This window comes from Chrysemys picta, chromosome 1 (assembly GCF_011386835.1).
Source record: "Chrysemys picta bellii isolate R12L10 chromosome 1, ASM1138683v2, whole genome shotgun sequence".
Classification (NCBI taxonomy): domain Eukaryota; kingdom Metazoa; phylum Chordata; order Testudines; family Emydidae; genus Chrysemys; species Chrysemys picta.
Window position 1 is genome coordinate 119,568,129 of NC_088791.1, and position 23,791 is coordinate 119,591,919.

The following is a 23,791-nucleotide window of genomic DNA, read 5'->3' on the forward strand; positions in this document are numbered from 1 at the left end:
GCTAAACCTCTCTTCCTGCAATTTAAACCCATTTCTTCTTGTCCTATCCTCAGAGGTTAAAAAAAAACATTTTTCTTCCTCCTCCTTGTAACAACCTTTAACATACTTGAAAACTGTTATCATGTCCCCTCTCAGTCTTCTCTTTTCCAGATTAAACAAACCCAGTTTTTTCAATCTTCCCTCATAGGTCATGTTTTCTAGACCTTTAATCATTTTTGTTGCTCTTCTCTGGACTCTCTCCAATTTGTCCACATTGTTCCTGAAATGTGGCACCCAGAACTGGATACAATACTCCAATTGAGGCCTAATCAGAGAGGAATAGAGCAGAAGAATTACCTCTCGTGTCTTGCTTACAACACTCCTGCTAATTCTAGGCAGTCATTTCCCATTTTGTATGTGTGCAACTGATTGTTCCTTCCTAAAGGGAGTACTTTGCATTTGTCCTTATTGAATTTCATCCTATTTACTTCAGACCATTTCTCCAGTTTGTCCATATCATTTTGAATGTTAATCCTATCCTCCAAAGCACTTGCAACCCCTTCCAGCTTGGTATCGTCCGCAAACTTTGTAAGTGTATTCTGTATGCCATTAGCTAAATCATTGATGAAGGTATTGAACAGAACCGTACCCAGAACTGATCCCTGCGGGACCCCACTTGATGATTGTGAAACTCTGATAACTACTCTCTGGGAATGGTTTTCCAACCAGTTTTGCATCCACCTTATAGTAGCTCCATCTAAGTTGCATTTCCCTAGTTATTTATGAGAAGGGCATGCGGGACAGTATCAAAAGCTTTACTACAATCAAGATATACCACGTCTACCGCTTCCCCCCTATCCACAAGGCTTGTTACCCTCTCAAAGAAAGCTATCAGGTTGGTTTGACATGATTTGTTTTTGACAAATCCATTCTGACTGTTACTTAGCTCCTTATTATCTTCTAGATGTTTGCAAATTGATTGCTTAATTATTTGCTCCATTATCTTGATGCATTCGAGTCAGTATGCCTCCTCCTGCTCTGTGCTGTCTGGGAGTATGAGGGGCATTGAGAGCACAGGAGGAAAAAGTCTCCTATGTCTCAGTTCTAGTACCTGGTGCCACAGTGGCCGTTGGCAGCCGAGAAGAGCAATTACAAGGAAAGTCCTGCTCATCCCCTGCATTCCTGGGATGGAGAAATCTCAGTCACTTTGTGTGGATGCACATGGGCTGTACGGTTGGCATGTAGGAGCCATATGGGAATGGAGCTTGGACGATGCAGATGGAATTTACCTGCCACAAACCTCTACTGAGTATGTTTGAGTAGAGATTTTCCAGAGATTTATAACTTGGCCAGATTGGGACTGATTTTCAATGGGGTGGCAAAAGGCATGTCCCTGACACAAGGGTGTCCCCCTGCTAAATTTCAAGTCCCCCTTTCCAAAGTATGGCAGCACTAGAGCTCCTCAATGAAACAGTTCCAAGAATTTTTGAACACAGGCAAAACATGTTTTCCTCTAAATTTGTTGCAAGAAATGGCCTCACCATTTTAACTTAAACATTCCAATTTAATTCAGCCTGAGGCAGACACCCCTCTGAAAAATTTCAGCCTGGATGGTTAAAGTTTGGCAAAGTTATAAACTACTGTAAATGGAGTCTTATAATGGAAAGTGTCAGGGCTTGTCCACATGGATCAGCAGTGCGCACTAGTGGGGTGTGATTTCTAAAGTGTGCCACACATTGGTGTAAATTTGCCTGTGTAGACCCTGCCGGCGCGAACTATGTTAATGTGCATGAGGGAACTTTTGGTTCATGCCAGCAGGGTATAAACAAGCCAGTTAATGTGCAGTATGTTGGTGTGCTTTAGATATCACATTCCTCTAATGCGTGTTGCTGCTGTATGTAAACAATCCCACAGATAACCTTAACTATAGGAATTGCTACCTGCTCTACTCCCCTCCCCCTCGAGAGAATATGAATATGCCCATATTGGGGAGGGGTATTTCTAAGGTTTGGCCAATAGTGTTGATCCATATTGTGAAACTCCTATTGTCCTAGAAGGGAGCTATGTGGGGAAAGAATGCAGGCTATTTAATAGAGATCCACTGTATGGATTGGAGAAAATTCTGCCCTTAATAGAGGGCTGTTGTGAATTTCCCTGAATTTAACTCTGCCTTTTGCCATGGAGCTAACTACTGTGCCAAATGGTCATCCACAGTTTGCTAGAGAAAGAAATGCTACTTTACATTCAAGGAAGCAGATTTTTATGGTTGCATATGATACAATAGTCACAACTGAACAAGCAGTAGAGGCTAAACTATGGCAATAATGTTCACGCCATTGTCGTTCAAAAGGAATTCAAATTAGCAAGCCCATATAAAAAAAAATCAGTCACGTTTCGGATATGTAAGATACAGCCATATTTAGAGGTTCTGATAAGCCGGTTGTATTGGTGATTATATACTGAATATGGGAAGGGGATTTGCTTCTTTGCCGGTTTTAATAGAGGTGGGGTAGCAAAATTCGATGCCAGGCACTTTCATCACAAGTTGCTTGGAGGTGTTCACATTTGCTTATGAAATAGCCCCTCTTGATCTAAGGAGATGGAAATGAAACACTAAAAGGCTTTCTTGAAGTGCTTCCATGTTTCCCAGCTCAGAACATCACATTTGATATTAATATTAGGTACTGAGGCAAAAGTCATCAGGTGGAGAAGGGAGGAAATGTGGAAATAGTCATTTTCTTGTGTTGTTTCCTCAGGATGCTATTTTGAGTCTTTAAAAAAATCATGCTTTGCTGATGAGCGTGCTGTAAACCGGGGAAGTGGCAGATGTAATTGAAGTCCCTGGGCCCTGCCCTAGAAGAGGTTCAATACTGGCAGCATGCAATTGTTTATATGAAAGCAAACAGATGGATATATTTGGTCAAATTCTGTCGGGTTCCTATGTGACCTTCAGAGTTTTCCTTACTATTTTGAGTGGGATGCTTAAATCTACATGTAGTTGTACATGATGGATACTTTTGCACCTTTGAGAAGGGAACATTACCCTGGGTGTCTTCAAATCATACCTGCTTTCTTTACTGATGAAAACAGTACCACAGAGCCAATACAGCTACTGATGAGTGAGCTGGATTTTATTCTGCCCTCATGATATCAACAGAATTGTCAACTAAGTTCTGATAGCAGAATTGTAGGAGGCAGAAAGAACCCAGCTTGACTTTCCTAGACTGATCACAGAGTTGGCTGGTTAGGAGGGGGGGGGGGGAGTCCAATTATTTCATTGTAAAAGTGAATAAATTTACATAGAAGAAATTGAGGAGGAGTTAATCTGGATTCCCCATGATGTCATTTTTGAGACACATTTCTAACATTTAATTCACATTAATCATATCAGAGATGAAAGGGAAGCAACAGAGATTTAAAAAGTGAGGTTGCAGTTGCATCAGAAGGACACAGCTAAAGCCATTTTCTGGCGTATGAACAACTTTGAGAAAATGTTGGGCTGCTTCCATCAGTAATATTAGAAAAGTTTGTGTGTTTTGGGAATACTCACAGGGTATTGTGTGTAACATAGTTCTAATAATATAGCTCATCTGTCATGTCATGGAAAAAATCCAGGTGAGACTAAATCATCCTAGCGTCCATTGTGCAGATGTGCCAGCATCTGCATTATAAACCAGTTGTCATTATTATGTATTGTATATAAAAATATCTAATGTATCAATAAAAAGAAGAACAGGAGTACTTGTGGCACCTTAGAGACTAACAAATTTATTAGAGCATAAGCTTTCGTGGACTACAACCCACTTCTTCGGATGCATATATATATATGCATATAGATATATGCATCCAAAGAAGTGGGCTGTAGTCCACGAAAGCTTATGCTCTAATAAATTTGTTAGTCTCTAAGGTGCCACAAGTACTCCTGTTCTTCTTTTTGCGGATACAGACTAACACGGCTGCTACTCTGAAACCTGTCATAATGTATCAATGACACCCTTGTCATTGTTGCATAATATTACTGTTACAAAGATAATACCTCCAGAGGTTGGAACCATGCAGGAAAAAAGATACTTTTATCAGAAATTTTTAGCTTTTATGCATTTCAGGGGAGTTGTAAAAACAACAAAACAAAACAAAAAACCTGATATTAAATGCGTGAGGCTGTGAAGTTTGCAGTTGTGTGAATGATACTTTCTAAAAATACATTTATTTGAACCATTAACTGCAGAAATGTTACTGCATTGAGGGTGAGTGTTAGAAGAGCAGGACTGAAGTTCAGATGGGTGGGGGAGAGAAGGAAGACCTAACTGTGACTATGTTAACTTTTGTGTTCCCAGCACATCCTCTTGGTTTACATTTACACTTTACTCCCTTGCCCCCAAAAAAGCTTTCATGTAGATTTACAAAAAATAATTCCTTTTTTCACTTTTTCTTGAGATTTTGATTTGTGGGTACTTATGGGGCAGTCTAACACACCAGTGACACAACCTCAGTCAGTTAAACTATGGAAGTAAAATAGTGAATATCTTGCTGTATGCTGGTTAGAATCTACTTGCTAATATATTTTTAACACTCCTTTCTTCTTCCACCATCCATACCATGTTGTGTTTGTAAGATGAACATTCCATGCAGAGTTGTTGTAGTCATATTGGTCCCAGGATATCAGAGAGACCAGGTGGTTGAGAGACAAGCTTACACAGAGAAGCTCAAAAGCATCTCTGTCTGACCAACAGAAGTTGGTCCAATAAAAGATATTATCTCACCCACCTTGTCTCTCTAATATGAACATTAGCCAAATGGTCTACATGTCTTCATTTCAATTCTGCAGCAATGTCTCATTGCAATAATATTTGATGTAATAATTTTCCTGTTAGTACAGACTTTCTAACTATGTTAATGGAAGTTAGACTGGCCACAGAGACATTCGTGAGAACTACCTATGCAGTGACATTTAATCAATTTATTTGATCTCACTTTAGCTTACCTGCTCATGCCTTTTTTGCTCTGGTGTTAACCTTAGGAGAACTTGGTATATAATCACAAGTCTTTCAGTCAAATGCAACTTAACAAAATACTATTAATATCTGAGTGATGTATTAACCCTTTTGAACACTTTTGCCCAGCATATGCTAACAAACAGATGTTTCTATGTGTATGCTTGGGTACTGCTGTTCAGCATCTCATGGCTCAGTCTTAAAAAGGGGTGTGTGTGTGTGGAATGTTAAGGAGGACAAAATGTTGGCTTTGTGATTAACTCAGAGGTGTCCCTAAAGGACATCACCGTTGGAGATAAACTTTGATCACTCACTCTCTTGAGTAGAGCGAAACAGAGAGCATTACACAGCGGATGCTCTCAACCTTCAGTGTTGGTCTATAGGTGCAGTGAAGGAGGAAGAAGTTGAAGGGGATGATGGGACAGCAGTGTGGGTTGTGTTCCAGTGAACTCTAGCAGTCATCCAAGGACATTTTTTTGGACACATTGAAGACACCAGATGTGTGGCTACTGTATTACAGTCAAAATGTGATGAAATAGTTGTGTTGGAGAGGGAGTGCCCTTGTCTAAAAAGCTAGAATTATGGTCTTTGGGTTAAAAATAGTATATTTTTACTATGGTTGACAAAGCTTCTTCCATTGTTGATCATGGTTAGGAGTACTGTTACTCGTTTGCAGAGTTGTATGGCTAAGGATGATTTTTTTTAAAATTTAACACTGGTAGCCATGGTCACTAATCTCCATACCAAGCCATTTGTCAATAATCAAGACTGGCCAGCAGGAAGGAGCTAATAATAGGCTGATCACAGCTGACTCTTTGTAACAGTGACCCTTCTACTCAATTTAATCAAATAGACAGCAAAGTCAGCATTACAAATCAAAGTCTCAAGTGGTATTGTGAGTGAGGTAAACTTTGTTATATACCTGGTTTGTTATAGCATGACCAGAATTATTGCCAGCTCTTTCTCACTTACCTAAAGAAAACCTTGCTCTTTTGGATTTCTCATACAAAAGTGTAATTCCTGTGTAGATATTTCTTTTTTTTTAATTGAAGCCCTAAATTTCACTTATTTCATATGCACACCACTTAGTAATGATTTTAATGGCCACGAATGACTATTTACTCTGGTTTACTTCCTCGGGCAATGCGTTCTAAGAGTTAAGCAGTAATTATTAAGGTGCAAGGTAGTTCCTGGGGATCAGTACTGGGAGAGGGCAGTGACTTCAGGTGCAGCCCTTAATGTCAGCTGGCCATTAATTCATGAGAAATGCTTGTTGATGGGGTCTTTCCTGTTGTCATTAACTGAAAACTGGGGAGAAAGCTTAATCTGTCCTTGGCATGTTTTTAGAGAAGGAAAGAGAATGACTAGCCTCAATGTTAGATTTTATTCATAATCTTTCAGTATTCCTTCTCAGCTCATATGTATCAGTCATTGGGCCCTGGTTGGGCATGAAATGAAACCATGGTAATCATTTGTCTGAGTTAAAATACATCTATTTATATCCTGTTCCAATTGTCTAAACATGTGAAAACTTGAGATAGACCAACAGGGCTATTGGTTTTCAAAACATTTTTTCTTTTGCATGGGAGTGATGGAGAAGGTTGGGAATAAACTCCACCAATATTTTTGGAAGGGCACAGATAATGACTAATCATATTGTCCTGGGGAAGTAAGGCCCTTTTGCACAGAACAGTCATACCTTTAATGGTGTTGCTGTAAAACCATCTGAGCTGCAGAAAGGTTAAAATAAAAATAGATAAGGAAAGAGCAAGAAATAAATTGAGTTGGCTGAGAAATATTTGCATCTACTACATGGTCCTGTTTGAAGAGGACTATATTGATACAAAACTAGGTACCTTTTAGTTTGCAACGGCAGTGTCCACATGGGGCAGTTAGAGTGCAACATTTTGGTGCGCTCTGCAATTCACACTCCCGTAGTCTGCAGTCCGTAGACAAGACCCAAGACCTGACCATTCCCTCCAAAAAGTCTACAGCTCCAGATTACAGCCAGCTCAGTATTAACCTGTTCGGATGGGACACTGAGCAGATAGCAACTGGTAAATACTTGGGTAGCATCATAGATGGTGTTGGAGGATGCTTGATAGATGTGACTGACGCATGCATCTGACGAACTGGGTATTCACCCACAAAAGCCTATGCTCCAATACATCTGTTAGTGTATAAGGTGCGACAGGTCTCTTTGTCGCTTTTTACAGATCCAGACTAACACGGCTACCCCTCTGATACTTGAAAGATGTGGACACTCGTATAGCAGCTATTGCATGTTTCGGGCCCTTCAGTGGCTTCTGTGGGGATGCAGTGACAGCAGACTTACCACAAAAGTGCAGAGCTATAGAACCACAGTTATGCAAACACTTTTGTATGGAAGTGAAACATGGGTGCTGAGGAAGGCTGAAGAACACCAGACTGATGTTTTCGATTCTCATTGTGTTCCTCAGTTGAGCCATATTAAGAGGAAGGAGAAAATCAGAAATGAGGATATTCTAGGCCAACCTGAGCCACTGACTCCATCAGCACTGGTTTGATGTTGGTGAATTTCTTGGCATGCACATATTACTAGAAGGGAAGACCAATGAATTCTAAAGTGTCCCCCCCAAGGAATGCCACTCCACGACTGGTGATCCAAAAGCTTTAGTGGCATGACAAAATTGCCAGCAAGGGACCTAAACTGAATATCTAGCTAGACCATCTTCTGTAACTAGCCAGAGATTGATTCGGGTACTTGATCTGCAAGGAGTTCGGAATTTCCCAGGATGATGATGATAATAACTTGACTGTGGAAAGTCTTTATAGGACTGTTGAATTTCTACAATGAAATTACAATATCCCCATCCAGTGAAAAGAGAAAACATTAGGCCATTGATGGCACAGAAAAAAAACTTATTCTTATTTGCCTACATAACTTACTTGGTTCACTAAGGCTCCTATCCTGCATACACTTGAAGCATGGGATTGGTCCCATTGACTTCACTTGAATTATTTATGTGTTTGTTTGTTTCACATGTTCACAAACACTTGAAGATTGAGACCCAAATGTTTGTGTTGAAAAAGTTTCAGGCCTCTTTTCCCTTCCCTGCACTGTCCAATAAAAAACAGAGGTACTAAATTAAAAGCTTTATACTGGAAAGCTGGGAGTCCTGATGGATTAAAACAACAAAACAAAACTGGCCTTCCGTGCAGGTTTGTCCACATCACTCATTAGAACTGAGCAGTGTCTTCATTCATTGTCCATCCACAATATGTCTATTCTTACTGTGAGTGCTATACTCATCTTTCATAGGGACTTAAGCTTTCCATCTAGACTTTCTGTACTGGTGGGGAGCATTCTAGGCTACAATCAGTTTTCCAAAGTCTTTTGGTGTCCTTTTTCCCTGTAACATCATATTCCCGGACTGAAGACCACCAGAAGACTCTGGACCTGCTTTACCATTACCCTGTATAATCCTTTATACCCCTGCAAATGCTACTATTCAAACACAAGAGCATTATACACCAATGTTGCACTGGTTTGAATGACTACACAAGGAGCAAGGTAGCAGGGAGTTGGGTCCTGTATCCTTCGACTAACAAAAATCATATGTAGGGCCTATTTCACTAACATCTCCACAATTAATAGGCTGTGAATATAGATAATTTCACATGGACAAAAATCAGTTGTTAATTTCTTTACACTTCCATTTAAAAAACTTCCTAACCTAATGTTTATTTGAACGTATTTTGTCCTTGCCTTGTTTTGACATGTTTAGCTTCTCTTCAAACTAAGAATTAAAAGAAAACCTTCAGTGGAAATGTGAAATTACAGAAAGCCAAGAGCAGGTGATTGATTATGAAATTCACTATGAATAACCTCAAAGACTGAGCATTCCCCTCTTCCCACTTTTCTTTTGTGTGTGTATGTATGTGTCCTGCTCAGTGTTTACCTACCCTATTTGTCCCCCATCTGGTGTCTGCTCCAGCACCAGCCTGGCTGTTCCAGAGTCAAGAGTACTTTAGCTTTTTCACTATCAAAAGGAAGAGAAAATAAAATATAGATTAAAAATGCGAAAAGGAGGGGGAGAGGGGGAACACGTCCATAGATTTTTCCTAATGTGATTTTTTGTGATGATTTTTTATTGTTGTTTTGTTTGGGCAAGTTTCTTGCCATGTACCTTTGCATTTGCATTTCCTGTTGATTGGCAATTTTTAAACTGTTTATTGTGCTCTTTTGTTTAGCTGTTCAAGAGCTAAAACAAAAGCCACCAGGCCCTGTGAGGGACACATTTGCATGCGGCGAGCGTTGCCCGAGGAAAAAGTAATTGCTAATGCATATTTATGTGGCACAAATTTGCCATTTGTTTATGCATAAAATTATCAATAGTGCAGGGCGGCCCAGCCGTAGAAAATGGTGACCTTTTTAGCTTAATAAATAGAAATCAGCTGTTGTTGTGAAGAGATCAGCCATTTATTCTGTGTTGAGGGACACTGCCGGGAAAATGTAGATTGGTGCTGGCAATATCATTAAATGGAAGGCCAATGACCCTTTCGGTATAGTCTATTATACTTTATCTAATAGGGGATAAATGACTCTGGTTGGCAAATAGATTAAAAAAACCCTCCAGACCTCTCTCTTATACCTCACCCACATAGATTATGAGCAGATAGCCACTGAGGAGGTAATCTTAGACAAACCTGTTACTCTCATTCTAGAGTGACTCACTTTTAAAGCAGTATCTCTATTGCTAGTCCTTGACCATTTTGATAAAATGGATTTGGATTAAAAAAAACACCAACTGTGATTATTCTTTTCACAGTGACAGACCTGAATCTTCTGTATTTTGTAGGGCTTTGTGTTGGGTTGGAGAGCGCATCTGCTGCGGTAACTAATAGTTCATCTGTCCAGAAAGCAGCATTCTACAAGGTTCCATTGCAATCGTATTTTGTGGTCATGAAACTGGGACATTCAAGGGGGAAGGGAATGAGGTCCCTCCTGAAGACAACAGTGAGTTTTAGGAAGTAGCTGTGACAAGTTTCTCCATTTCCTCCCCCTCCTACCTCACCCACCTTCATTTTTTCATGTGAATGTAGTGCTGGTAAAGGTTTGCCAGATTGCAGATCTAGTGAGTGAATTCCTTTATCTGCAGGTACACATGGGAAGTGGCAATGAATGCTTCTTCATGCAGCCCCACTAATGTGCCTCAACCCTGATAGGCAGCCTTAAGACCCAAGGAGGCAAGAGTGAACAACGATAATTCCCCAAGTACCTGTAAAAATGTGCAAGTGGAAGAATACCAGAGTTTTTTACATCTCTCTTGTTTTGCTCCATGTAGTATATTGTGGGCTTGTTTACACTTGAGATGCTACAGTGGCACAGCTGTAGTGCTTCAGTGTAGACCCCACCTATGACGATGAGAGGGGTTTCTCCTATTGGTGTAGGTAATCCACCTCCCCAAGAGGTGGTAGCTAGGTCCACGGAAGAATTCTTCCATCTACCTAATGCTGTCTACACGGGGCTTAGGGTAGTTTAACTACGCCGCTCAGGGGGATGGATTTTTCCTCTTCAGTACTTGCAAAGGGTTGCTGTTTTGTGGTGGGGAAGGGCTGAGTCACTTGGGAACCATGATCTGTTTGCTTTCTAAACATCAATCAGAACATCACAAAACAGCCACCTTCACATTCTGTACTGACACCTTGTTAGTGGTCTCAATAGAGAGGCAAAAGAGTGAACCAAACGATAGTCTAAATCAGCATTTCACACCTCTAGCGGGGTCCCTTCAGGGTAGGGCAGTGTGGGGAAGTTTGTCCTTTCATTTCCTGTGCCTATTCAATGGGGAGACTAGGGCTGTCAGCTTGGCTTTTTCACCAACTGTACTACATTCATGTAAAATCTCATTTTTTAAAGTGTTTTTTAAGCCACAATAGAAGTCTTTGGAGAAATGCCTGGTACTGTTTAAGGTAATTAGCTTTCTTCATGCCCACAACAGCCCTCACCTTATTATGGCACTGTTTGGGAAGGAAGCCTCCAGTCTTGTCTGTACCCATGACCCGGGGTGCCGGAAGAGATGGGGCTAGGGGTCATGGCCCCATCACTTTTAGAGGTAGGAGGGCTATGCCCTCCCACTTCTTACCTGCCTAAGAGCAAGTGATGGGAGGAGGGGGCAGAGAGGAGTGAACAAGGGTGGGGCAGAGGAGTGAACGAGGGTGGGGCCTCGGGGGAAGAGGCGGAGCCATGGTTCGACACATATGGGCCCCCACACACACACACTTCTAGGGAGCCTCTGGCACTCCTGCCCATAACCTTGTTTGTAGGAAGTTAACTACTGTTTTCACTGAGCTGTTGCCCTCTTAGTACGCTATCTTGCACCTGCCCCATGCAGTTACTCCAAACTGAGTTCATTTTGTCTCAAATGCAAAAATATTTGCAGGCAACATTATAGAAATAGAGGAAAAAATACTAAAATAAAGAGCAACAAACATAAGCTTACTTAGACAAATGCTATGGAAGCCATACTAGAGTGGAACTAAAGTTAATTACAAAGTAGTGCCTGGGTTACCTCACATGGCAGAAACATCCTTTTTCCCCCTCACCCAGCTTAAAGCTCTCTTTGTCTCACAGTTCTGTGTGTATGTCGGTCACACGTCTGTCTCATAACTGTAACCAGAAGTCCAAATATCTGCAGTCTCCATTGGCATCTGGGGATTGCCTCATCTTCTGGTTAATAAACAGATGCTATCTGGTTTTCCTTTTACAGATTTTCCTTTCTGCTTGAAACAAACTTAGTTATGTTTTTGCCTGGTCCAAACAGATCTGCTTTTTCCAAAAGCTTCTTTCCAATGCAAATGTTGATCCCAGAAAGGCTCCCACTCTATACCTGAAGGCTCACATTCACTCATTCTTTTGTCCCTTCCCCCCCCCAATTATAAAACAACTCTTTTGAGGTATGCTGAGTAAGTCCAGGCAGCCGAGACTGGGAGGTGACCTACTACTAAGATTTATTTAGATAAAAATGAATAGAAACTATTAAACGTATCAAGCAGAAATAGAAATTGAGGGTTTACAATTAATGTAAACCAGCATAGCTCCATCTGAGGATCTGATCCAGGATTTATTTGTTTATTAGTAGTAGTATTGTAATTATTATTGTGGTAGTGCATAGAGGTTCCAGTCAGAAATCAGGGCCCCTTTGTGGTAGGCACCTTTCAAACAAATAGAACAAAGATAGTGCCAGAGAGCCCACAGTCTAGACTTTTGATGGACCTCGGTAGGTGGACAAACAGACAAATGGAGATTGGGTAAGACTGGGGGATAAGTTACAGAAAAGATGCAGTTGTTTGCATAACTAGTAGTCTTGGTGATCAAAGTTTTCATGGGTGGCCTCCAGTCTAATTGGGTAATTTGGACCTACTTGCCACAGTCTTTCTTGTATCCTGAGGCAAGAATAAAAGCCAGAAGGGACCATCGTGATCATCTAATCTAACCACCTGCACATTGCAGGCCACAAACCTCACCCACCCACTCCCGTAATAGACCCAGAACCTCTTGCTTGTTACTAAAGTCCTCAAATCATGATGTAAAGACTTCAAGTTACAGAGAATCCACACCCTTCTGGAATGCTCTTCTAATGGTCAAACTGTAATGCCCTTACTTAGCCTTGGTAAAACCTTGTCCTTCAAATAGTCCCACTGGCTTCAACAGGCCTTCATGTTGAGCAGAGCTATCAGTCTTGCCTCAGACCTTCAGGGTTAGAGTGCATTCTGAAGTGTGTCAGCAGAATGACTGGGGCCTTGACTACACACAAGTTGCACTTGTTTAACTTAATTGGTTTTTAAATTGATATAGCTACAATGATTCAGACCCTTTTGTGGACACGCTTAATTTGGTTTGGAAGTGGGATTTTTGGTTTAGCTAAACTGGTTCCTAATTGACTTGTGAAATAAGCCTGCTTTAAAATGAAATAAGAGCATACTCATGGCCTTTTGCATTAACTGAGGTGTTTAAAATTACACCCAAGATTAAACTTTTGCAACTTTCTTATGAAGAAAAGTCCTGATTAACCTTGCTATTATGATGATTGGCAGTTTATGATAGAAATTAATTGATGAATTAAATGAATATCTTATTCCTTTTAATTCTGTTTTTAAGGAATGGGCAGGAGATAATAGTGTACCTTTGCTTTGGGTTTTAGGAAACATTAGGTAAATCTGTTGGTGTATTTGATTACCGTGCAATGGTATTACAGGCCAGATCCTCAGCTGGTATATAGTGGCATAGGTCTGTTGACTTCAGTTTCCACCACTTGGAGCATTCTATGTTAGAATGAATGCAAGGGTCTGATCCCGTCTGCAACCCATTCTCAGCTCTTGTTACATTCCTGTTGTAGCAGGAAAACATTGGGGATTCGGCTCAGAGAAGTTAAGGTCCATTGAGGATAAAGGAAGATAATGTGACAAACTCTGGGCTGGACTGGCTAGCTGGTGGATGTTTCATATGGGTTATACACGAAAAAAAAAATCTGCAGCTTGGCTAGTATTACTGAATGTGACTAACAGTCCACTACGTGAGCTAAGCAATTTGTTTTCTAAATTCTTTAAGATATATTACAATTAATTAGTATACAACCCTGAACTTGATGAGAGATTGTCTTCACCATAGGAAGCAGAGCTTGATTTCAATGAACCTATACTGCTCTCCATCTACTGAGGGTATCGCCATTTATTTGTTTCTGTTTGTTTATTTCTCCTTTCAGTATGGATCATATTTTCATTTGGAAAATCCACACAGATAATCATCTTAATAGGAGTCCCTTTTTCTGGTGAAATTTACAAACAAAGTATAGGGAGTTTATTCCTGTTTTGCTTACATTGCTGAATATTACAGAAAATCAAGGTTGATTTTTTCAAGCACTTGTGTGTACATGCATATCTTGGTATGAACTATGGATAGCTCCCATTTTTTGAACTTTATACCCTTTATATTTATGTTCCATCTTTACTATGTGTCTGCTATATTCATGGAGTATTATGGGAACCATACAGTTGCCAAAATAATCCCACAATGTTAATTTAGTGGAGAAAGTGTCTGCCTTGCATTTTAAAGGTTTTTCAGATCCTAGCAGGGTTTATTTTTTCAATTTAATATCCCCATTGATTTTTCTCCATCAGTATGATTGTTAACCTCTCCTAGCACTTTTCTAAACCACAAAAACCTGATGCAAAACATGAAGCCAATTTAGAAAATAATATTGAACTCTTTATATTATCCAATCTCTTTTCCACTATAAACTAATGAGGTGGAAATTTAGTGTCCCCATTTTACAGACAGACAAACTGGGGCACAGAGAAGTTAATTGAATTGCTTATGGTTACATAGATACAGGACATCAGTGAGTGGTGGAGCTTGAAACAGAACAGAGGACTTCTTGACTGTCAGTCTTTTACTCTCACCCCTGGACCATCCTGAACAGTCTACTCATATACGAATGTTACAGGCATAAAAATGGAACCACTGAGCTTGGGTTAGCTGTTCAAAGGGTCAAGAGAAACAGGACAAAATTAGAGCTGTATTGGTTATGATGATAAGAGGGAGTCTCTTTAGTTCTAATAGTGTCTAACTCTCTCTCTCTCTCTCTCTCTCTCTCTCTCTCTCTCAGCTTTTACACGTGAAATATTTTGGGTGTCACATCAATTTACACCAGTCTCTGTTTTGCAAGAAAGAGTTCTTGAGCCAAATAGAAAGGAAGAGCATGGTGTTAGAGGAACCCAAGCTTTTATTTTATGTTTTGGGTACATTTTCCTTTTTAAATCTTACTGTTGATATGCATTTGGTTTTATTTTCTAGCCTTCCTCTTGCTGATGACCGTGTTCCTGCTTGATCCTGTTTACAAGATTCCAAAGGTTGAAAATAACCCCAGCTCCTCAGCATTGGGTAGGAAAACAAAACCATATAAAGACAATGCAATTACTCGGGAGGGTTAGCAATATGGAAGTGTGTGATGCGAGGGAAAACATGGAGGAAATAGAGTCAGTTATAAGGTTGCCACAATACAAATCAGTACAGACGTTTTTTCTCACTTAGATATATGTACAGTACATATTTTATTAATTAGGGTTTTGATATTCATTCTAGAATTCTCTCTTGGGACAAACTTTTCAAAATAACTTAAAAGTGCCGGTGAAGAGTGTTCAACTGGTAGTCCTAGAGGCTACGGCCTTCATTATTTATCCTAACTATAAAACACGGCAGCTATAGTCCAGGCTTTTTTGTGCTGCCTGGGCAATGTGCCTCAGCTTTCCCTTGAACTGACCATGTTTCGGTGTGAGTGGGTTAGATGGACCTTTGGTCTGACCCGGTACGGCCATTCTTATGTTCTTATCCTTTCCATTAAAATTATGGCCTCTCCTACCAACACTTACTAGCATGGGTAGTGGACTACCATTGCATTTGTTGAATTTGAAACAGTTATTATCAATTCTGCAGGATCAGGTGTGCTAAGATAGCTGAAAACTGATTTTCAGGAATCTGTTTTACCCATATATGACCCTGATTCAGCAAAGCATTTATAGTATGGGAGAGGCAGGGCCAGATTAATGTAGGGGCTTTAGGGGCTGCAACCCAGGACCTTGGGCTAAGGGGAGGCCTGCAGACCCCCAGGCCGGATGCAACCCGCTGCTTCTTTTAATCCGATCCATGGCAAGTCTACAGGCCGTAGGCCAGACGCTGGTTCCTGAGCCTCAGCGCCCCACCCGCCCCAGGGCTGAAGCCATGAGAGCCGGCTCGCTGATGTGCCCCTGCGGCCTCTAGGCGAGAGGCATTTAGGAAATCTCTGTGCATTGCACCTGCCACCAGGGCTGGCTCTGAAGCTCCCATTGGCTGTGTCCAATGGCCAATGGGAGCTGTGGGTGTGGCACCTGCGGGCACGGGCAGCGTGCACCGCGCAGAGCAGCCTGGCCCCTCTGCCTAGAGGCTGGACATGCCGGCCGCCTCAGGGAGCAGAGCAGCGCGGAGCCAGGGCAGGCAGGGATCCTGCCTTAGCCCTGCTGCACCACTAACCAGGAACTGCCCATGGTAAGCACCTCCCAGCCGGAGCCTGCACCCCGAATCCCCTCCTGCACCCAAACTCCTTCGCAGACCCCGCACTCGCACCTGCACCCCAACCCCCTGTCCCAGCCCTGGCCCCACCCCCCGAGCTGGAGCTGCACCCCCTCCCGGACCCCAATCCCCTGACCCAGCCCAGTTGTCACTTCAGTCAGTGGGTTTGCTCACATCCTTAAAGTTATGCATGTGCTGATGTGCTTTGCTGAATTAGAGCTTCAATGCAGAGCATTTTCCAGAACTCCCTACACTGCTTTAGGATCTCATGATCCAGTTGTCATTGCTTTTATAGTGGGGTGGGGCGGAGCGGAAAGAGAATATTTAAAATCTCAGGTCTCAGCAAGTAGATAGAGCAATATATTGGGAAACATTTCTAAAATACAATTATTTTAAGTCTATCCACCTGCTCTGTTATTTATTTGGCGTGTTGAACAGCTTTGTAATTTTACTTATTTTGTTTCAATTTATAAAATAAAATAGAAAGATCATTTTAAAAGATTTTGTGTTAAACTTTGTAAAGTTTTCATTAACATAGGTTTTTCCTAGTACAGTACTGCTAGGAAATTCTGGGCATGTCTGGTAATTTTAGTAAGAACTGATTTGTAAATGTATGTTTTAGTTTAAAAGGTTATGAGGGTTTTATTAAAGCCTCAATATTGACAAATAATTAGAAATTGAGGAAAAAAACAATTATTTTTGGTCCGTGCAATTCAGTTTCTGTGGTGTTAGCCTGGCAAGTTACGCTAGTACAGGTGTTCCCAAAATTAACGTGTTAAGAACTTAAGTTATCGTTAACTTTACCACCTTGAATGGAAAGTGTGTGCGGGATTGTGGCCTCACAGCCTGATCCTAAGAAGTGCTGAGCACCTTTTAGAGATGGATGAGTGTCTTCATCTCCCTTTGACTTGAGGATGAGTTAAAAATGCTGTATACCTCATAGAGTACTGAATTCCTCTAAGGATTGGGCTCCAAGTAACTTGACCTGTTTCCCTTCTGCTTTGCACCTTGTAATGTCATTTACGCCTTTGCAAGGTAAGTGTGAAATGCTACCAAATCAGATTTCTTTACTGACCCACAATGGTAGGCATATTTTGTACTGGCTTTTCATGTGTTTTTTCTCAGGTATAAATGAGCACACAAGATGCAAGGCAGAGAAGAATCAGGCCCACTGTAACTGAGGATTTTGGTCTAGATCCTCAGCTGGTGAAATCGGCATAGCTCCATTGACTGAAATGAGTTGAGGATCTGACATGCAGATCTGGGGGCATGTTTAGAATGTTCCCCTGCAGTGTTTGTAACTCAAATTGCAGCATTTGGTTGGTGTATTAAAGAGAGAGAAACTGGCTAAACAGACTAGTTGAGTGAATTGGGGGAATACATAAACAATAACATAAATGGTGTAAAGTAAATTAGCTGATGAAATGTCTCTCCATGTCCGTGACTGAAGGTGTTACTGGGAACACAGATAAAGAATTTTTTAAATGTATAGCTTTGATGTTGACACACACGCCTTTAGAATGTGGATGTGTGTGTTTGTGCTTTTAGTCCACATGGGGGAATTGGGGCCTAGTCTTCAGTCACTGTCTTGGACAAATTCTATAGAAATCAGTGAATGGAAGATTCTAGGATTGAGCCCACATTCTGGACAGCTCTTCATGTGGTGTAAATCAACATTATTCCATTGAAGTCAATGGAGCTTTGCCATTTGATACCAGATGATGATCTGGCCAATGGTGTCTTAAATGGTTGAATTTATTTACAAAAGCTTTGTGACTCACTTTTCTCTTTTAATTGCAGATAATGAGTTGTGACCTTTTTTGTATTGCTTCCTCTTCTTAGTGATCTTATCAAACAAGAAATCACTGTTTTACCAACTAGTGACCATTAATCTAGGCAGCAAAATTTGTTCTTTATAGAAAAAATAAATTCTTCTATAAGTTGTTGAATAATTTCTGAATAATAAAAGGTCACTCTATAATGGGTGACAGTTTTTTTTTTTTTAAGTCCTTCATTTAAACAGCGGTCACCAGCCTTTGAGAATGAGCCACTTTGTTGACAAATCTGTCATCTAAATTGAACAACATTAATTAGAACTTTGTGCTGCAGATTTTTACTTTTTAATGTGGTGGTGGTATCAACAAAAATGTATAATGAATTTCATTGAAGATGATTTTAAAAGGTCTGCCACCTGTAGATAAAAATGTGCATTACTACGCATACATAATTATCAAGCCTGAAAGGCCATGGCATGAACCCCTGACCTTTTGAAATCAAAACACTCACTGTAAAGAAAGGAGGCACTGATTTCTCCAGCTATGCAAATATAAGACTCTCGTAGCTACTCAACTATATCAACACTACATTCTATATCTAGTTAAAGAGACACTTCAAAATGCTTTGTAGGCCTAAGTTTGGCCTCCATTTTTTCCCTGCATGGAAAGTTCACATGTTTTAATGTGTAGGGATTTATTTTTTTAAACTAAACAAGTGCATTATTAAAAAATATTCAGTAGCACAACTGTTATGAGACACCCTACAATAATAAACCAGTGTGGGGGTATGAAGAGGAGTATGAATGTTGTGTATGCACACATATTTCAGCTTCAGGCTTTCCACAAGGTTATTTACAAGCAGGGAGAAAAACAAACAAACCTATCATTGTAAAAATTATGAAAAATGCTTTGATGGTCCTTTTAAAGTCAGTTCACCAAACATTGGTCACAGCAAAAGCCTGAAAGGCAACTCACAGTTCCCCCCATGAACAATCTAAGCCCAAGGTTGCTGTTTGTAGCTTTTGCTTACAGTATTGGGGAGAAAGACTGAAGGGAAATAAAGGATGTGAACAAAAGACTTTTTGTTTTCGTACGAGTGTTTGGAACACCAAGCAAGCAAAGAAGCAGCTATTTTAGCTAAGCTAATGTAATAGAAGACCATTGCACCCAAACTGTCTCAGCAGAACTTCCTGTATAATTAGATTGTAAATCTTCTCAGCTGAGGAAGTTTTGCCCAGGGTCAGATTGTCTAAGTAATAATCCATTCTACATAAATTAGAACATTTGAACTGCTGGGATAAGTTATTGCATTTGTTTTGTTTTTTAATTCCTAATATAACTCAGGGAACTAAGTGCAACATTTCTTCTCTTCTTTTTTTAATTATGTTTACATCTCTGAACTTTTAATTACCTAGGAAGGCCTTTTTTGTGTATGTTTATTGCCATTTTCCTGGGTAACGATGGCAGAGTTCCTTTCTGGGCAAATTAACACAGTTCTTAATATACTTTAGGAAGTGATACCACAAAATCCTCTGGCCACCGCATTCCATGGTATCACTTCCTCTACAAAGCATATGTTAGGAGATTCTGCTGCTCTTTAATCCTGCTGCACTTTTGTGATGCTGAAGTTTTACTTCAAGCTATGACTATCTTGTTCTGCAAAGATTAGAATTGCCACCTTCAGGGTAAGAATTAATGGGCACGGTTTTGCTAATAACTAGTTATACAACATGAAGGCTTCTGTGGTTAAAATTTAATTATTTTATTTGAAAAAGAAAAAGATTAGAAAGTGGATATGTTTATTGAGTTATATAAAAATGATTGTGGGCTAAATTCTTAAGCCAATACTCAGGCAAAATTCCCATTGGGACTTCAGGATTTGGCCTTATGTGAGCAAATAGGGTTAGGATTGCTTCCTTGATTAGGATCCATTAAGGTATGAGCGGATTCTGAGTGGCGGATCTTTATCTATTCCTACCTATAAGCCTAGTTTTATAAAATTATAGGTGGTCCTGATTTTCAGAAGGGTCTCTCAACTCATTCTCCAGTTTTTAATGGAATAGATACTTGTGGGTACATTTTATAGTTTTTATACATGTGTTAACCTGACTTGTGCGTATTACACATCTTGGGATAGATCCTGAAGATGCTGTGCATACCCAAGAGGTGCTGAGATTCAGTGAATGGTGTCTAGTACCTTGTGGTAGCCCATAGCATCTTGCAGCATCAGGTGGTTTTCATGCGCAAAGTCACTTCTAGTCATATATCTTCGATGATCTAGAAATAAACAGGTATGTTGAGTAGTAGCGTTATTGCTACATCCATAATGAGTTTTTAACGTATGTGTAAGATAGAGAGGAGGATGGGAAGGGCCAAGTAAACCTTAGTATGAAAAAAAATGTAAATTATTTTTTCATTGTGAATGAAATTGTGCTTATTGTGATTTTTTTTTATTACTTTTTTATTTAAACTTTCTCTTCCAATATTGGAAATTCAAATACAACAACATTTTGTTAATGAATCTAGAATAAAAACAAAGAAACTGACTAGGAACAAAAGTTGAACTGTCTCATGTCAGATCTAATATATGTGTGCTCCAGATGAGAAAAATGTGCATTCTAAACAAGCAACCATGGATCTTGAGATGCAGGAGGACTTTTGCTAGCCTACTGCCAATTTCACATGTTCAGGTACCCAATAGTTACTTCAGCTGGACAGTCTACAGAGAGTTACAAAATGCCAGGGAAAAGCACTTGTTTGGAAAAACAACAGGGAGCATTAGAACAGGCCCTGAAAATAAGAATATTCTCAATTTTCACAGCCATCAGGTCATCCTTTTACTATCTACAACAGGAGCAAATGTATTCTTTATTATTTTTCTCTATTGCTCTGAAATGCCAGTCAATTTTAAAAAAGGATAACGCTCTAGAAGGCATGTGAAAAATTCAAGATGTTTGAAAGCCCCTGAAACTGGTAGTTTGGGGAGACACCAAAGCATTCAGGTGCCCTTGGAAACACACAAGAGCAGTGCAAGTCAGAAGATAAGTGGAGGTCGAAAAATAGTTCAAACAGCCTGCTCTCATTACTGCCATCATAATCCTTATAACAATTCCATTTTTATGTTTTTAAACTGTTCAGTATTATTATTTAACAGCAAGGAACATTGCCTTTGTGTAGGAACTCCAGAAATAAAAGAAATCAGAAATCAGACCTCAAGACTACTTGTGAGGCAGAAATAATCCAGCCATTATTTCTGGTGTAAAAGGTTTGTGAATAGCATGATTTGCCTAGAAGCTGTTTTCCAACCTAATAACTCCCAGAATAATGACCTAAAACTGTTTCCAAGAGGATTAGGGCCCACGTAACTATTAGAAACTACAACTTTTTAAAAAAGTTAATTTCTGATTGGCTGAGAGGTGAGTTTTAATTTAGGTTATAGCTTCTTATTTAGTGGAATAATTTTAAATCTCTCTGAAGTCAAAAAGTATTGGAGTAATCCTCTAGAGAAGGACTGTCTAAGTTATATGAGAGAGAGAGAGAGAGAGAGAGTTAAATATATATATTGCTTATTGTTATAATGATCTCCAAGATGGTCATTAACTAGATTTTTAATCCATTTGGGAGGGGTTTTCTGTTTGTTGTTTTTCTTAATCTTCTGCTTCAACTTGCCTTGGGCAAAAGCCATTCAAAATGGGCTAAATCACAGCTGAATACTTAGCTTGTTGGTTAACCATCACTTGAATGGTCTTCATTGGAGAGGCTATGGAATAGAGAATTTATTATCTTTAATGATGGTATTGGTGTGTTTCTAAAGCATGCATAGGTTTTATGTGCTTTGCTACTCGTTAATTTCCTTCTTTAGTTGGCATGAGTTGTTTTAAATGGAAGGGAATGAAAGATGCAGGCTCAAAGTAACTGAGGAATGCCTGATATAAAGGGGCTAGGCATCGATAGTTAGAAGGAGAATACACAGATATACCATTGAAGCTATTTGATAACAACCTGTTCAGCGAATTACTGTTAAATTGGCAAAACCTATCAATCTATGCATCAAAATATTAATTCTGAAAGCTCATTGGAAAATCATGCGTATGCATGTTGAAATGTCTATCAAACACCAATTGTTTTTGATCTAGATGTGGCAAACACATTTAACTCATTGGCTGCTGCCGGATGTTCCAAGAATGTCTCAGCAGATCTCACAAAAGGCCTGATTGACAGGGGAGGTACATTAGTTTTCTACTCCATTGGTCAACTGGGCATCTAATGTGCACTAGAATCTTCCAAGTCTGTCTTAAGATCATATTCATTCTAGGAGGTGCGATTCAGAACCTACCTCCAGAAAAAGCAATAAATAGTTAATAAAAATAATATACCTGCGGAACAAACATCAGCAAAACACTGGAGGTTGTAATAATTTTCCTGTCTTTTAGGTTAGTCCGGCATCTTGTGCAATTTTAGGTAGCTTGCCAATGCTTTCTGACTGCTGAAGTAAGTGGCTGCAAACAATTCATTGTTAAGTATAGGTCCAATTCTGTATAGTGCGAGATCTATCCTGAAAGATGCTAGTGGGAATTAATGAGTGAAAGACACTTAGCTTGTTGCAGAACAGGCCCAGTCATGGGAAAATCACTTGTGTTGACGCATCAGTTGACTATATCAACAATAGCTGAAAGTCAAGTGGTGTTCGGTGATCAGATCTAGGGCCAAATTCTTATTCTGATGATACAGAACCCCAAATCTGATGCAGATCCACATGTGAGGTTTGCTGCTGCTATGTGTATTTTAAATATATTTCACATGGCTCCCTGAAAAGCTCCCTGTTACTTCACTGACTCACAAGCTACTAAGCCATGTCCAAAGAAGGTAAAGCTGTGAATTAAACTCTTAAATTTCCTGACTCTGAAGGAATTTTTCAGAGTTTATCTTCTTCCCTAGTTAGTAGCTTTGATGGCTTGATTTGGATAATTAAAAAATTTTCATGGAAAAAAGCTTCTTCACAACATTCCCTTCACTCTTTGTTCCAGGCAGGGTGGTCATAACGGGAGAACTGGTTTTCTTTTGATATTTCAGTACTTTAGAATCCAGCTGAAACCAGGAAAATTGATTTTTTTTAAAAAGTGGTTTGAGGATCTTTTTAATGTAAATTTTAAATGTGAATTGTATCTGATCCGCTTCCATACTGGAAATAATCATTCACCCAGGGTGAATACAAATCTTTCTTGGGCACATGCTATCAATTTCTACAGAAATGGAGGTGTTTTTTTTTTATTTAAAAAATAAAAAGTTTCTAGTCCTTTTGGTTCCAAACGTAACCTTTCAAATGCAAACTGAGTGTGACTGATGCATACCCGATGTGTAGAAAGAATAGTAAATATGGCAGACCACCAGCTTGGCTTAACAGTGAAATCCTTGAACACAAACACAAAAAAGAAGCTTACAAAAAGTGGAAGATTGGACAAATGACCAGGGAGGAGTATAAAAATATTGCTCCGGCATGCAGGAGTGAAATCAGAAAGGCCAAATCACACTTGGAGTTGCAGCTAGCAATATATATATATATATATATATATACACCTATCTCATAGAGTTGGAAGGGACCTTGAAAGGTCATCCTTCACTAGCAGGACCAAGTACTGATTTTTGCCCCAGATCCCTAAGTGGCCCCCTTAAGAATTTGAACTCACAACCCTGGGTTTAGCAGGCCAGTGCTTAAACCACTGAGCTATCCCTTCCCCCCAGAGTAACAAGAAGGGTTTCTTCAGCTATGACAGCAAAAAGAAGAAAGTCAAGGAAAGTGTGGGCCCCTTACTGAATGAGGGAGGCAACCTAGTAACAGAGGATGTGGAAAAAGTTAGTGTACTCAATGCCTTTTTTTGCCTTTGTCTTCACGAACAAGGTCAGCTCCCAGACTGCTGCACTGGGCAGCACAGCATGGGGAGGAGGTGAGCAGCCCT

The 23,791-nt window shown here is 39.9% G+C and overlaps 1 protein-coding gene across 8 annotated transcripts in view; it reads left to right on the forward strand.

Annotated features, from left to right (window-relative positions):
* Positions 1 to 23,791, forward strand: part of SOX5 (SRY-box transcription factor 5) — an 807,001-nt gene that overhangs the window by 206,882 nt on the left and 576,328 nt on the right. For 6 of the 8 annotated variants that reach the window (XM_065568283.1, XM_065568279.1, XM_065568369.1 and 3 more), the window contains one exon: positions 14,809 to 14,895. The exons of the other annotated variants lie outside the window; for them this stretch is intronic. The gene's annotated coding sequence lies outside the window, so the exon portion shown is untranslated. The remainder of the gene's footprint in view (positions 1 to 14,808; positions 14,896 to 23,791) is intronic. 8 annotated transcript variants of the gene reach the window in all.